An 18,094-nucleotide genomic window follows, 5' to 3' on the forward strand; every position below is an offset into this window, starting at 1 on the left:
CCGCCTTTTCACAAATCTGGTATATATAAATTAACCTGTGACAGCTTCTCATGCTACTACATAGGGAAAACAGGACGCAACTTTCAAATTCGATACAAAGAACACACAAATGCCCTGCGGTTAGAAAATTGAAGAAAATCTGGTTTCACAGCCCACCTAGGACAAAACAGTCATTCAGTTACACACATCGAAACAAACCTCCATATCGTACACATCGCAGGCAAAGGAGTAAAAATGGATCTCCTGGCACAGTTAGAGATTTTTCGGTCATAAGAAGAAGTCTCTCAACACCATCTTAAATGAACGAATAGATTTATCAAATAACCATTGTTCCAAAATTTCTAATAATCATTATACTCGAAAAACTACATATCTCAAAAAATGGTCCCCCCCCCCCTCTGTCTCTCTCTCTCTCTCTCTCTCTCTCTCTCTCTCTCTCTCTCACACACACACACACACACACACACACACACACACACAGTCTCCTCCTCTCACATACCACCCAGCTCAACAATTCATTATTTTTAAAAAAGGAATGCTGTGATTTTATTGTTAATTACGTAAGTATAGATCAAAGTTAGTGAAACAACATAAATGAAATGTCAATCGAAAGTGTAGTGCTAAAATTGTATTATCTTCCAAACTCATTATGTAATAGATATTATAAATAGCACATACCAATTTTTCCATATAACTACATATTAGTTTTGCAATAGAGAGATAGATACAAAATTACTAACGCCAATGCGTATTACAGAGCTGAAGAAAGAGACTCTCTGCCCCAACAGAAACTCTTTGACATAACTTTAGCCACATCTTTGTTTTATTTACGTTTTTTAAAGCATGTGGAATGTATTACCTGTGACTAATTGTGTAAAGTGCAGTACAATTAACGTCACTGGGAAACATTCATTATGTTTTTCTGACTACTGCGCGCACCAAAATCCAACCAACGGACACGAATAACTGTAAGTAAAGAAACATGTTCTATCACATGGTATAAATAATTCTCACCACACTCAGTATTTACATGTTTCGTTTATACATCTTGCCACAGCCACACGGCTCCCACATTGCTGCAGACAATCAATAAATATGTACCATCTGATGATGAACAGCTAGGCGGTTCCAAACTGGTAATGGGATTATAAGAGAATTGAAGCACGAAACAAAAGGCGACTGGTTGCAGTAATTTCAAGAAACCTTTATTCATCACAGTTGCAGTGTTACTCATGCATAATGGATGAAACTTTTAGATGTCACTCCTTTGGATTTGTTTGTGTGGTGTTACAAAAAATTGTTACTGATTAAACTGAAGAGCAACTGGTTGGTACAGTCCTAGCTCCCTGCATCATTATACAGAAAACGACAGATGTATTTGACAGAATATGGCAGCGTTATTTGTGTCACTGCAATGCATGCAGCTTTCTTGGTTGGTTGATTTTGGGTCGGGACCAAACGGCGAGATCATCGGTCCCATCGGATTAGCGAAGGGTGGGGTAGGAAATAAGCCGTGTCCTTTCAACAGAACCATTCGGAATTTGCTTGAAACGATTTAGGGAAATCCCGGAAAACCTAAATTAGGATGCCCAGACGCGGGTTTGAACCGTCGTTCTCTCGAATGCGTGTCGAGTGTGCTAACCACTGACCCACTTGCCTTGTTCGCCAGTTTGTAGTGTTGCTATAAACTACAACTGCTTATACAAGCTGAGTTCTTAATGGCAATAAAAACCGATCATAAATTCCTTGTATCAAAGTAGTTTAAGACAGTCCGCCATCTGTGAGATTCTGACAATGGAGCTCTGGGGCATGTATGTACGGAGTTTTCAGTTAGGAGAGGGCTTATTGAGTCTAGAAAGTAGAAAATTAATTTAGCGAAACACGGCTTTAAATAAATAAGGATTATATACGAGGGACGTCCAATAAGCAATGGAACACATTTTCTTTCTCGGCCAGTTTAGACTGAAAACATGCGGGATTTGTTTTCGTACATCGTAGATCGTTCCCGCTTCACCCCCTACAGTTTCCTGGAGTTCTGACAGGTGGCGGAGCTATACGTAGTCTTGAAAATGGCGAAGGTGTGTTGCAGGCAGAGAGCTGTCATAGAACTTCTTTTGGAGGGAAACCAGAGCATCGCAGATATTCACAGGCGCTTACAGAAAATCTATGGAGACCAGGCAGTGAACAAAAGCACGACCAGTCGTTGGGACAGGCGTCGGCCAGCCGCACAGAGCTATGACTCCTGCAGTGAGGGAAAGCGCGGACACACTTATTCGAGGTGGTCGACGGATCACAATCAAACACCTCGTTGAACAAATGGACGCCTGTCTTTGTAGTGCTGGCACACTCGTCCGCCAGTCGGGGTACTCAGAGGTGTGCGACCGTTGGCTTTCTCGCCCGAGTAACAGAAGACCATTAATAGCAACGAAGGACCATCTGTGAGTAATTGCTTCGACGTTTCGAGCTTGATCGTGACAACTTTTCGTCCAATATCGTCACAGGCGATGAAACATAGGATCATCACTTCGAACCGGAGACAAAACGGCAATCCTTGGAGCGGTACCACACCACCCCTCCTCCGAAGAAAAATTTCAAGGCCACATCCTCAGTCGGTTAAGTCATGGTGACAGTCTTCTGGGACTCTGCTTGATGTCCTCCTCATGGTGTAACGATTAACTCTGAAGTGTATTGTTGTATCAATAATGGTTCAAATGGCTCTGACCACTATGGGACTTAACTTCTGAGGTCATTAGTCACCTAGAAATTAGAACTACTTAAACCTAACTAACCTAAGGACATCACAGACATCCATGCCCGAGGCAGGATTCGAACTTGCGACCGTAGCGGTCGCGCGCTTCAAGACTGTAGCGCCTAGAACCGCTTGGCCACCTCGGCCGGCTATTGTGCTATCCTCAGGACACTAAAGGAATAACAGCGTGTTCGTTGCCATAAAAATGCAAATGAAGTTTTACTTCTCCATGACAACTCAAGGCCTCACACAACGCTGCGGACCCGAGAGAACTGAACAAATCTTCATTGGACGGTTCTTCCTCGTCCACCGTACAGCTCAGATCTCTCACCTTCCGTTATTTTAGCCCAATGAAGGTTGCACTCCGTTGGAAACAGTACGTGGATGATGGGGGAAGTTACTGATGCAGAAACACGTTGGCTCGGACGCCGACCAGCAGGGTGGTACCATGCGGACATACAAGCCCTCCCAGTAAGGTGGTATACAGCCGTCGCACTGATCGGAGATTATCTTGAACCACAAGGTTTTGGAGCCAGAGTGGGGAATAATATGGTGTACTGGAATCCTACACTACTGGCCATTGGAACTACTACACCAAGAAGAAAACCAGATGATAAACGGGTATTCATTGGAAAAATATATTACACTAGAACTGACATGTGATTACATTTTCACGCAATTTGGGTGCAAAGATCTTGAGAAATCAGTACCCAGAACAACCACCTCTGACCGTAATAACGGCCTTGATACGCCTGAGCATTGAGTCAAACAGAGCTTGGAATGCGTGTACAGGTACAGCTTCAACATGATACCACAGTTCCTCAAGAGTAGTGAATGGCGTATTGTAACGAGCCACTTGCTCGGCCACCATTGACCACACGTTTTCAATTGGTGACAGATCTGGAGACTGTGCTGGCCAGGGCAGCAGTCGAACATTTTCTGTATACAGAAAGGCCCGTACAGGATCTGCAACATGCGGTCGTGCATTATCCTGCTTAAATGTAGGGTTTCGCAGGGATCGAATCAAGGGTAGAGCCGCGGGTTGTAACACATCTGAAATGTAACGTGCAATGTTCAAAGTGCCGTCAATGCGAACAAGAGGTGACTGAGACGTGTAACCAATGGCACCCCATACCATCACGCCGTGTGATACGCCAGTATGGCGATGACGCATACACGCTTCCAATGTGCGTTCACCGCAATGTCGCCAAACACGGATGCGACCATCATGATGCTGTAAACAGAGCCTGGATTAATCCGAAAAAATGACGTTTTGCCATTCGTGCACCGAGGTTCGTCGTTGAGTACACCATCGCAGGCGCTCCTGTCTGTGATGCAGCGTCAAGGGTAACCACAGCCATGCTCTCCGAGCTGATAGTCCATACTGCTGCAAAACGTCGTCGAACTGTTCGTGCAGTTGGTTGTTGTTTTGCAAACGTCCCCATCTGTTGACTCAGGGATCGAGACGTGGCTGCACGATCCGTTACACCCATGCGGATAAGATGTCTGTCATTTCGACTGCTAGTGATACGAGGCCGTTGGGATCCAGCACGGCGTTCCGTATTACCCCCCTGAACCCACCGATTCCATATTCTGCTAACAGTCATTGGATCTCGACCAACGCGAGCAGCAGTGTTCCGATACGATAAACCGCAATGGCGATAGGCTACAATCCGACGTTTATCAAAGTCGGAAACGTGATGGTACGCATTTCTCCTCCTTACACGAGGCATCACAACAACGTTTCACCAGGTAACGCCGGTCAACTGCTGTTTGTGTATGAGAAATCGGTTGGCAACTTTCCTCTTGTCAGCACGTTGTAGGTGTCAACCTTGTGTGAATACTCTGAAAAGCTAATCATTTGCATATCACGGCATCTTCTTCCTTGTCGGTTAAATTTCGCATCTGTAGCACGTCATCTTCGTGGTGTAGCAATTTTAATGGCCAGTAGTGTAAATAAAACCAGCCCGTTTCTAGAAAAAGCGCATTACTTACTGAAGGCCCCTTGTAATAATGGTTTGATACAGTAGAAACAGATCAAGCAAGTCATCCACTACACTGGACACCAACAATCCTTGTTTCTCAACCGGTATGTGAATGACTTGCAGAGAGGTGGAAATCATCAAACAGAGGAAGTACGGACCTGTGAGGAAACACGTTGCGACCTTTGGCTCCGGAAGCTGCACACGAAGTTGTTGAGCCCCGCAGTTCCGCCGAGGCTGGCGTTCCCAGCGTGGCCGCAGGTCACCGCTGGCTCCTGACCTCGCGCTAGCCGGGGAAAGCGGCGCCTCCGCACCTGACCCTGGCAATGACCGCCGGAGCCGGCACCGAGGATTCCACGCGTCTCCGCAACGACCGACATTTTCACGTAGTTTCTAATTGCATCCTGCGACGTGCTAACTGCCACGAGCGTCCTTGGTTGCTGATGAATGTCTGTGATAACATGCACTAGCTCTTTCCATGTAACAGCACGCTTGAGATACTGCTATCTCGTGGATCCTACCCGTACACTCGACGTCAAAATAACCTCATCTTGATATACTATTAGTACTGTGCACCACAGTATGCGACATCCAAAAATTTTTAATTTTTTTCTTTGAGAATATACTAATTTATTTTACTTCACGCAGTCAGAGTACACTTACTTTATCAGTAGTATAAATGATACAGTTCAGTACTTCGCAGCTCTTTACTGGTAAATACTTTTTACTCGATATAATTTCAAGAAAACTACCCATTACAGTGAAGCTGTGGAGAGTTGCAGTGCTCACGCCCGTGACGGTTTCTGTATTGGTAAGAATCGTACGGATACAGTTGAAAAGTGATTGACATACCCACTAGAAAGTAACAAAAGATAACACAAGTGGAAATTCTGAAATATCTTGGAAAGACTGTACAGAAAGGAAGAGTACACTTGACAGCCAATGAAGAAAGTATCACGAAACTACATAAATCATACAGTCTTAGATGGAGCCGCTACAACTAAAGAATAACAGAAGAGCCAAATTAAGGTACTATAACACAGTAGGGTTGTCAGAAGCCTCCTAAGCCTCTGAAACAACAGCAATCAACGGAAGACCGAAAATCAAGGAGATAGAACAAACAAGAGAGGAAAATACTGAGCAAGACCTGCGGGCCAATTTCAGAAGGGGGGATTTGGATAAAGAGACCGACTAAAGAGCTGTAAGAACGGACAGCCAATTAAAAAAACATGATAAAATGGGCAATGTTCTACGGGCACATACATAAGATGAACGAAGGAAGGTTGACCAAGAAGGTTTTAAACATTGTTATAACTAATACGCTGAAAACCAACTGAGTAAACGAAACCTTGGAAGACTTCAAGAAACAAAACATTTCCGCAGAACACATGACAGACTTGAAAAAATACGAAGAATAAAATCAGAAGAAAAGAAATTTGAGAGAAGTCAAAAGGGAAAAAAAGGAAAGAAGTGGTGAGAAAAGAGGAAGAAGAAACAAAGAAAATATAAGCGTTTCTTTGAGGAGGAAGAAGGAGACGGAAAGCAAGAACAGGAAAACTGACTGGGGTTTTGAGCTCTCCTTAAAGAGGAATTGCGGATAGAAAGTACTACATAAGCTCCCCAGTAGAGATCAATTTTGTTATTTATTTATTGTTCCAATAACATCGGGCACATTCTCAAAAGCAGCAGTATTAGATGAATTATCTTTCAAAATAGTTATTTCTTGCGTTTCGGACCACTGAATGTGACAGCAATTTTTCTGTGTAATTCAGCTTGCCGTATATACTCCCTTCTCAGCATATACTGCGAGAAAGTATATATGGGACAGAGTAGAAGAAATTTTGAAACAAGGTTCAGTGATTATCTTAATCTCAGTGCATATATCTGTCTTTATTTAGCTCATACTTGAATCAACAACAATACGCAGAAAATGAAATAACAAATACCTGCCAATCCTAGACATGTTTTGGAAGAAATAGAAATTTTTACACATTGAATGAAAAATCTGAATATTTTGAATGGACCTACTGACCTATAAAACAAAAAATTCATCACAAATTCCAACAATATTGTCACATACCTTTAGCGCTGAAATATATTCGTTTGTTTAGAAATTTCTTTGCCATAAATAACACAGGTTAGGAACGAAAGTATATACTCTATGGAAGAAACAACTCAGTCAATATCTTTGCACCATCTACAGCGACAAGAACACAATCTTATTACGCTCACTGAAACTGTCATATAACTGACAATTGTATTACTGTTATTGGCAAACTTCTTCAGCCATGTAGGGGGCCTTTTAAGAATCCTGTGTATAAGCCAAGATAAACTGTACGAAAAAGTAGCAGTCACGTAACCAAAATCACTACAGATTAGAGATAAATGTGTTTCCAACGATATTTTTATTTTCTGTAATGCAGATACCGATGATGACTGCCATGGACCCGAAATAGGTCTCGCAAAAAGCAAATGAATGAACGAAAAAAATCTCTATTGGGCAGCTTATACACACACACACACACACACACACACACACACACGCACGCACGCATAAACGCACGCACGCACGCACACACACACACACACACACACACACGTTGCATTGTTTTAGTCGAAGAAATGTTGAAGGAAAGATCACACGGGTAGACCTAAATGCCAGTAGGTAAAAGAAGTCATTGAAGGGTGCAACAGTTACGCTGAAATGGATACCTAGCAAGGTACTAGAATACCAAAATGCATCTAATCAACCTTATAATTAATAACTGTATCAACGAAAGATTGTTGATGATGAATTTGAGATATATTTTTAAATAAAATACCAAACTCTAGTACAGTCAACCCGCCGACCAGGCAGCTATTGTGTTTACTACCCTTTAACATTACAGAAACAAGTTGTTCCATAAGCTGGTCGAACATTCTTGATACAGTTTTTAATGGTAGAACTTACAAAAAATGTTTTCTGCAGGAATATTTTATTTAGTGTACCGGCTTTCGGCTGGCAAGTGTATTATAACAGGCGGTTAATTGAGCTGCAGTGTTAGATTTTGTCGTGTTAACTGATTCCTCCGTAGCTGCGTTGTGGAATAAATCCATACTCATAAATAAAAATCACAAATATGTGGATTTCTATAGTATTAAATGGTTTGTGGTTGTATACGGGGTGATCCACAAGTCATATCCCACAGGATAAGTAAGGTGAAACTGTGAAACACGTCTTATGTACTGAAGAAGTGCTCGTAGCTCTCAAGATTAGCACATTAGAGCTTTTGTTTACTGGAGATTGTAACTTGTTTTGGTCCATACTACCACCTCTCAAATGTGGGAAGCAAAGGATTTGCAGTAGAAGAGATTTGTTTCGCAGTATCTAAGATGAAGCAGTGGTAATATATCTTAAAGTATGCATTTTAAAGCCCATGTTTACTAGAACTTTGTTTACGTATTTTGGTCCATATTACCAGTTCCCAAAGTTTTTCAGTGGAGTTGTGGTTCATCCCGTTTGTACTATGTGCAGTGACATTTGAATCACGATGTTCCTCTCATCATAATGTACACTCAAGTGAAGGCTGAAATGTTCGTTTTGAGTACGCTTTTAGTTTTTAGTGATTCCGATCACATGAATTAATGTTTACATAGCGTTATTCGTCACTACTGAAACTTTGCCGCCAGCCGCTGTGGCCGAACAGTTCTAGGCGCTTCTGCTGCTGCTACGGTCGCAGGTTCGAATCCTGCCTCGGGCATGGATGTGTGTGAACTCCTTAGGTTAGTTAGGTTTAAGTAGTTCTAAGTGAAGAGGACTGATGACCTCAGTTGTTAAGTCCCATAGTGCTCAGAGCCATTTTTTTGAAACCGTACCATGAGTGAGAGCTTTGGTGATGTTGCACTCGATGTATGTCGGATACTCGTTGAAGTCGACGCATATACGGCAAATGACAACGTGTCAGTAACGTCCTTCGTATGAAACGCCAACGGCTGAAGAATGGGACGGATACGTAAGACACTGCACAGCATACTGACGGTTAACTTCTATCACTGCAATAACAAACCATAGTCACAGAATGCAGACGCTTAGCCTACACCTTATACCGTCGTGGACGTTTCAGTTATTTTTCCTAATACAAAAATGTGTAGCATTATCGAGGGTCAGATTTGTACCTCCGAACTACTTCTAGCATATGCTCTGAGCAATGGCTCCGTAAGGACGCCCACAATTGACTGACCCCAGCGGCCAGGACAGCCTTCTTGGGGGCAATGTCGCCTCCCAGAACTGGTTCAGCTGTGGACACTCAGTGGCCATGCGGAGGCTAACAGCTTTCTCTTGTTTCCCGAGTGCCGGACCGACAGCGACTTGTGTTGTTGAGCGTTTATCGCCGCAGTGCGACGCTTCCAGTTTCACGCGCTGGTAGCGTCTGGGAAGTGGTGTTCAAAAGGCGTGAATGTAGCCCATAAAGCAGTCCTCTAGAAAAGTTTTTCATCACAGCCTGTGTCTTTGAAATACATCCAAAATGTTTGCTCTAAAATGTATCAACAGTCTTAATATTAGCATCTATTTCTCGTAAGCTGTTACTTAAATTATCCTTTACCAGCTGCACTCGGTCACACTTTGCTGTGACTCAGAAACACATTTCTAATATGTATGGGAGTTGGATGTATGTCCTAATCTCTTTCTCTCCTCTGTTTCCATTCATCACCCCCTTCTCCTTTTCCTGCTCCTTCCTTCCTTGTGCACCCCCTCCCCCCTCAACCCATCTTCTGCATCCCATCTCTCTCCGTCTCCTGTCCCCTCTCCCTGTCCGACACCTCCTTCTCGATTTCTGTGTCCATTTTCTTCCATCTCTCTGTCCGTCTTCTCTTTCCCCCTCTCTCTAACCTTGACCATTGTTTATTGTTACTTCCAATACTCAAGTAGTATTGTAATCATAAACCAATAAGCTATAAATACAACCTCCTGTTTGCCAACGACGTTTTGCTATCTATATAGATTATATACTTTTTAATATACACTCCTGGAAATGGAAAAAATAACACATTGACGCCGGTGTGTCAGACCCACCATACTTGCTCCGGACACTGCGAGAGGGCTGTACAAGCAATGATCACACGCACGGCACAGCGGACACACCAGGAACCGCGGTGTTGGCCGTCGAATGGCGCTAGCTGCGCAGCATTTGTGCACCGCCGCCGTCAGTGTCAGCCAGTTTGCCGTGGCATACGGAGCTCCATCGCAGTCTTTACACTGGTAGCATGCCGCGACAGCGTGGACGTGAACCGTATGTGCAGTTGACGGACTTTGAGCGAGGGCGTATAGTGGGCATGCGGGAGGCCGGGTGGACGTACCGCCGAATTGCTCAACACGTGGGGCGTGAGGTCTCCACAGTACATCGATGTTGTCGCCAGTGGTCGACGGAAGGTGCACGTGCCCGTCGACCTGGGACCGGACCGCAGCGACGCACGGATGCACGCCAAGACCGTAGGATCCTACGCAGTGCCGTAGGGGACCGCACCGCCACTTCCCAGCAAATTAGGGACACTGTTGCTCCTGGGGTATCGGCGAGGACCATTTGCAACCGTCTCCATGAAGCTGGGCTACGGTCCCGCACACTGTTAGGCCGTCTTCCGCTCACGCCCCAACATCGTGCAGCCCGCCTCCAGTGGTGTCGCGACAGGCGTGAATGGAGGGACGAATGGAAACGTGTCGTCTTCAGCGATGAGAGTCGCTTCTGCCTTGGTGCCAATGATGGTCGTATGCGTGTTTGGCGCCGTGCAGGTGAGCGCCACAATCAGGACTGCATACGACCGAGGCACACAGGGCCAACACCCGGCATCATGGTGTGGGGGAGGGGACACTGAATAGTGCACGGTACATCCAAACCGTCATCGAACCCATCGTTCTATCATTCCTAGACCGGCAAGGGAACTTGCTGTTCCAACAGGACAATGCACGTCCGCATGTATCCCGTGCCACCCAACGTGCTCTACAAGGTGTAAGTCAACTACCCTGGCCAGCAAGATCTCCGGATCTGTCCCCCATTGAGCATGTTTGGGACTGGATGAAGCGTCGTCTCACGCGGTCTGCAACGTCCAGCACGAAAGCTGGTTCAACTGAGGCGCCAGGTGGAAATGGCATGGCAAGCCGTTCCACAGGACTACATCCAGCATCTCTACGATCGTCTCCATGGGAGAATAGCAGCCTGCATTGCTGCGAAAGGTGGATATACACTGTACTAGTGCCGACATTGTGCATGCTCTGTTGCCTGTGTCTATGTGCCTGTGGTTCTGTCAGTGTGATCATGTGATGTATCTGACCCCAGGAATGTGTCAAATAAGTTTCCCCTTCCTGGGATAATGAATTCACGGTGTTCTTATTTCCATTTCCAGGAGTGTATATAAATTGAGAAGTATATAATCTGTTTGTGTCTAAACGTTTATTAAAGTAACGTGTAAAAATCCGAACTAAATCGGAAAGATATACTGGAGATTTTTAGTAACAATTTTTCCATTTACACGGGGTGTTCATTTTAAGTGAAGAAATATCTCGAAAACTACAATTTGGTTCAGAGAAAGTTGTAATTCCAGTTTGTTTGTCTCGGAGGGAGTCATCCAATGATACCACACTCCACCTCCCCTCCTTCCACCCCACCCCGTGCGTGGGTGCTTAGGGCAATGTTGAAATCTGTGGTGTCACCGCCAGACACCACACTTGCTAGGTGGTAGCTTAAATCGGCCGCGGTCCATTAGTACATGTCGGACCCGCGTGTCGCCGCCATCAGTACTTGCAGACCTAGCGCCACCACATGGCAGGTCTAGAAAGACGGACTAGCACTCGCCCCAGTTGTACGGACGACATTGCTAGCGACTAGACGTACGAGGCCTTCCTCTCATTTGCCGAGAGACAGTTAGAATAGCCTTCAGCTAAGCACATGACTACGACCTAGCAAGGCGCCATTAGCCTTACCTACTTTGAGAGTTATAGTATAAATGTCTCAAGAAGAACGCTGTATTCATCAAAATCTTCAATTGGAACCCCCGGTTTTTATTGCAGGTTACTATTCTACCCGGCAAAATCTATGTGCTTTTTGTCGGAAGCGTTTTCTTCGTTCAGTTACTGATGGTGCTGTAATCGGTGGGATAGAAATATGTACGAAATCGTAAGGTACGACGTGCTATCCAATGGCCCTTGAATATCCAATGGAATGTAGGACCCCACCTCCCTACTGTGAGGGTAACTTCTAATTGGAAACCCAATTAGCAACGTTGTATTCCTCTGACATATGGAAAAAGGGACTGCTTGACGAGCCAATTTGGCCGTGAGTGGTGTCCGCAGCTCGTGGTCGTGCGGTAGCGTTCTCGCTTCCCGTGCTCGGGTTCCCGGGTTCGATTCCCGGCGGGGTCAGGGGTTTTCTCTGCCTAGTGATGACTGGGTGTTGTGTGATGTCCTTAGGTTAGTTAGGGTTAAGTAGTTCTAAGTTCTAGGGGACTCATGACCATAGATGTTAAGTCCCATAGTGCTCAGAGCCATTTGAACGATTTACTTTTGGCCGTGAGTGGTTCCGAACGCTGCTCTACGTTTCCAACTGGAGTAAGTGTTCAAACGTAGTATCGCCAACTTCGATACACTTAGTGATACGCTTTTCAAAGGACCGCACACAAGACAGAAGCAAACCTGAGGAAATGTTAGGACATGCGTTTCTGATGCGGACTGCCATGTCTTCACGGCCTGTTGGCACTTGCTGGTGCACCTTATCTTTTAAATATCCCGACATTCGGTGACGTTAAATGCGGCGGTCTAGCGGACCAATTACCAGGGCCACCTCTGCCGATACACCGACCAGTGTAAACACGGTCTAATACCTCCCGTGCTTCAATTGCGTAATGCGCGGGAAACCGTCAAATTGAAACCACATTTGTTGTCGAACGTCGAGGTCAACATGCTGCAGTATTACCGGTACTTGCTGTTCCAAAAACTTTCGCTATTTGTGTCCATTCCACGTGCCGTCGATAAAAGATGGATCAATGAGTTTGTTCCCCATGATGCCACACCATACGTTAAACGACCAAGGACGTGGATGATCAGCTTGCCGCAACCGATGGGAATTGTCCAGTCTCCAGTAATGCATGTTAGCTGGCTAACGCTACCATGGCTTGCGAATGTAGACTCATCGGAAGAAAGTACCTCGGCAATGAACGTGGGAGACGTTTACATTTGTTGACACACTCATCACAAAACTTTACTTGCTTAGGGAAATCGACGCCATGAAATTCTTGATGCATTGACACGTGGCGTGGATGATACTTAAGACGATGCAGTATTGTGCCAATACTACTTACGGACATACTGGAATCGCGTTGTAATTGCCGAGCTGTTATCCGTGGCCTGTGGTGCACTGCCACTAGCGTAGCCCATTGATTAGCTTCTGTAACACATAAGCTTCATTTCCTTTTGCCTGTCTGTATGCTGCCCTCAGACATAAAGGCATTCACAACCTTGTTAAGGAACGAACGACATCCAGCTTTCTCTGGAAACTAAGGCAACAACAGCTTCAACATTTCTCCTACATTCTCCGTAAATCAGGATCATTTCAGTTTTTCTCTTCTAAAGCTGGAACATTCATGGTCCACATGCACGTCTATATTGCAAATGATGGGTGTGGAGACAATAAACACTGTAAGGTTTTGAGCTAGTATCTGTTCTACGCCTGCAAGCTACGTGAACTCCTGTCGCACTGTACTGCCTGTTACGATAACTCGTACTTCGCTACATGGCCACGGTAGCACGCCGAGTAGTCCCCTGTTCGATACGTTGGAGGAATGCAGTTCCCCATAATGACCTGTCCTACCCTCGCACCAAGGAGGTGAGGTCTCACGTGGATATTCAAGGCCCTTTAAGTAGCGTGTCATAAATTATTATTGCGTACCCATTTCTGTTCCTCCGATTACAGCGCCATCTGTAGCGGAACGATGAAAATGCACCAGTCAAAACGTATGTAGATTTTGCAGTAGAATCGTAATCTGCAACAAAAAAACGTGGGTGGCCGTTGAAGATTTCAAGTTGGCCTCCCGCCAACCACGCACGGAGTGCGGTGGTGGATGGAATGTGGTATCGTTGTATGTCCCTCTCCGAGACAAAAAACTGGAATTCTAACTTTTTTGATCCGATGTGTAATTTTCGAGATATTCCAGTATCTTCAGTTACAATGAACGCGCTTTATAACACACACACACACACACACACACACACACACAGGGTGAGTCAGGAGGAAAGGTACACACTTTGAGGGGTGATAGTTTTAGTGATTCTGAACAAAAGACTTCATATGGACGTAAGCCCTATTCCGAATGGTTTCCGAGATAGAACACATTTAATATCACTTTTGTACCTTTCTCCTGAATAATTCGAAAACCGCATCCTCCAGCGAAAGCGTGTCGCAGTACAAAATTAAACTATATAATCTCCTACAATAAAGGCCCTATTCATTTTTTCCCTCCAGAAGCAATGGTTTGTGCTAAGAGAGGACGAGAATGTTGAATAACTAGCTCGACGCAGATGCGCTGTAGCTTACGTAGCTTTTGTAGGCCAATTTGAGGCAGTTTCCCGTATGAAGCTGTTCGTCTCAACTTGCTATCTCAGTATGCTACCTCAAACTGGCCTACAAAAACTACGTAAGCTACAGCGCATGCACGCCGAGCGAGTTTTTCAACATTCTCGCGTTCTCTTGGCACAAACTGTTAGTTCTAGAGAAAACAAAATGGATAGGATATTTTTTGTAGGAAATTTAATATAGTTTAATTTTACACTGCGACACGTATTCTCTGGAGGGTGCGGTTTCCGAGTTATTCATACTATCGCCCCTCAAAGCATGTACCTTTCCTCCTGACTCACTATATATATATGTGTGTGTGTGTGTGTGTGTGTGTGTGTGTGTGTGTGTGTGTGTGTGTGTGTTAGGTACCTAAAAGCACGTTCGAATTAGAATTCACGTTGTGTCACAATTTCAAAGCAATCGATCAAGAACTTTGGTAGATTAATGTTTTTAACCAAACCAGCATCTACATTTTTATAACGTTTCCCCTTTTATTGTAAACATGTATTTCATATATACCAGACAGTGTTCCAGTAAGCATATAAAAACACGAAACATGTCAGTATTCTAATGCAGTGTTGTTTCCAAATTTCAAAGCAATCGAAATATACGATTTACATTTTTATTTACATAGATCATATGCGGGGTGTATCAGAAAGGACTTTACGTCCTTTAAAATTCGTACAAACTTATTCATACGAGTTACACGCTTAATTTTGGTGTCATCTGAAGGAAAATACATAAAGCTTTTACTCACTTGGTGGCCTAGTACAGAATCGCGCCACTCTAAGTAATAGTGACAGTGGGAGGAAAAGTAACTGCCTTTCCCAGTCCGGAGCGTGCCAACTGTACGTTTTGATTCCAAGAGTCGGAGTCTAGAACAAGTGCGCAAAGTAATTGTCATACAGATTATGATATAGATTCTTCCAGTAGTCATACTGTTTATGAGAGGCGTAAGTGTTTTTTGATACTCTATTTTCAGTAAGACATAACGAATCCAAACCTTGTCCCAATGCATCTGACGGCTTCATAGAGCAAGTGAGACAGAGGTTTGTGAATAGTTGCACAAGATCGATCACAATGGTTCTTGAGAACTGCGACTCCCACATTTGACTGGTATGTGTTAAGAAAACTGTCGCATCTCAAATCATAAAACTTTCAGTCGTACGAGAAATAAAAGACACTGATGGGGTTGCTCATTAGGACTTTTATGTGGAAATGTTACACTGGCTGGATGGAGAAGAATATTTAAAGGGAAAGACTGTCTGTAGTGATGAGTCCACTTTTCACTTATTAAACAAAACTGTAGTACTTGGGGCAGCGAAAATCAACGAAAATTTCTGGAACGTGAACGTGATAACCGAAAAATGAATGTGTTTTGTGCACTGAGAAAGGGAAAAGTCTGCAAACCTTTCTTTGCCCAAGAATGACGTACTTAGATATGCTGGAAAACTTATCAATCTCCAGATTAACGTTGACGACCAAGAACGCAGCGTACAGTTTATGGGAGATGGCGCACTGCCACACTGTTTCTCCGACGTCTGGGTTTGCCTACATCTCCACTTTCCAGGTAAGTGGAGGGACAGAAATGCGCCAGTTTCACGGCCCCCACATTCACCGCATCTGACAGCTCTTCACTTTCCGTTTTGGGGATTCATCAAGGATATCGTGTTGAATTCGCCCCCACTGGCTTCTCTACCAGAGCTCAGAGCTCTAATCTACCTCGTGATTGAACAAGACACATCTGACATGCTGCAGTAAGTCTGGCAAGAAATCAGTTTCAGATTGAATGTGTGAAGCAAAACCAATCGGAGTCTCATTGAATCTTTTACATATAAGGTAAAAAATTTATGTATTTTGCTATAAAATGACACCAAAACCATGTCTAAGTTAAATGAAAATGTATCAATATGAGTTTTCAAATTTCTGAAGTCCGTCTTTTGCAAGTCACAGAAAGAAACTTACGTGATTTACATATCTTGAGGGATCTGTAGTGATTCGTGGCAACTCATTTAAAATCTATTTCTGTTAACAACTATATGGTAGTGTTTTTTATACCTACATTCATTTTATGCTCTATTCATGCATCCATTTATTGTTATCTTTGTACTGGATGCACATAGTACAGATTTCTTCGATCTACCATGTTACATTTAAACATTTCTCTCCGCATAACCTATACTATGCCCACTACCTACGTTTTTGCTGACATGCTTTAGGGCAGACTGAGGGTTCATGCGAGATACTGGAATGGAATGGGGTGTTAGGGGTGAGGATGGATGGCTAATAGTGAGTGGTGGGGCACTGCGTGTGTATCATACCTAAGTTGGTGTAACTGGAACCCATATAAGACCACTTCGTAGCCGGCTATCGTTCCATCTGCTAATTTTTCTTTTTCTTAGGAACAGCCACAGTTATCAAGTTGAAATGTATTGAAACGACGGGACACGCAGGAGTGCGAGAGTGGAAAGTGCTAGTGGTTTTACTGGACAAATTTCAATTACTCGTTTATGAAAATTATGACCAAATCTAAAAATCACACGTATATATATGAGTTACGGCACCCTGGCTAATCGCAACAGTTTGGTCTCAAAGTCACTTTGCCACACTTGGCCATAACACAATAAATGTTAACGCCACAACTATAAGTAAAAATATACTTAATGATATAACCTCGGTAGCTGCTTGATGAGCTCGGCAAATTACTAAGCGAAGGGACCTGGGTTCGAGTCCCGTCATGGTCGGAGATTTTCTGCACTCAGGACTGGGTTTTGTGTTGTCCTTACGTTCGTATTGTCACAAATTACGTTCCACTGAGGAGATAGTTGTATGCATACGTACCGAAAGCCAATAAACACAAATAAAAACTCGAAGAATCGTAAGATAACAACTAAAGATCAATAGCTGCATGTATATGGATTCATTTCAAACACAACCTCAGCGCTGCCAACGCAATCAATATTTATCGGTATTGCAATGGCTGGGAGTTTCCCAATTTAATTCCTTAATAAAACAGTAATGTCCTTTGTGGCACGTATCACACGTAGGGAGACAAACATCAATTTCAACCAACAGGAGAAAACGAGAAGGAAGATTCACATTGGGAAACAGCCCACTCACTTTTACGAAAGCCCCATACACAGAGGTGCACAATTTAACAAGAACACTAGCTCAGGCGTGGGAGGCAACACTAACAGAATTCATTGCATTAGCTGGCTACTACCCAAGGCACTCCAGCGGTCCATGTGTTTCCAATTCATAGACCGACTCCAGACGGTCCTTACCAGCCAATGCTGCTGCACTTCCTCCTTGGCCGCAAGTAACAAGTCCCACAGTGCATTGGCAGCAACGTTGTTTAATACTGATACCCAAAGAAGTGCTGGCACAATCCAATCTTCCTCCATTAAATGGGAATGCAGGTGACCAAAGAACAGCAACATAACAGACAGACAGACAAACCAAACTTGTCAACGAGTACCACAAGCAAAGTAGGGCGGAGAAACAAACGAAGACCAGACTGCACAAGAACTCTGCAACAAGAGTCACATACATTTACTGCATAGCATTGTTTTTCTTTAATAACAAAAATTTTTTTAGTAAATACCAGAAGAACTGACCTTTTGCAGAAGCACATCGCATATCTACCCAGCAGAGTATAGTTTTGTTTGCTACATTTTCAGCCAAATCAGTGAATGTGGAACGTAGGAAACCTATATGGAAGGCAATACCTACCTTATTTGACGTATCAAATAAGCCATCACAAGTGTATCTTAAGAGAACAA

This window comes from Schistocerca cancellata, chromosome 5 (assembly GCF_023864275.1).
Source record: "Schistocerca cancellata isolate TAMUIC-IGC-003103 chromosome 5, iqSchCanc2.1, whole genome shotgun sequence".
Lineage (NCBI taxonomy): Eukaryota > Metazoa > Arthropoda > Insecta > Orthoptera > Acrididae > Schistocerca > Schistocerca cancellata.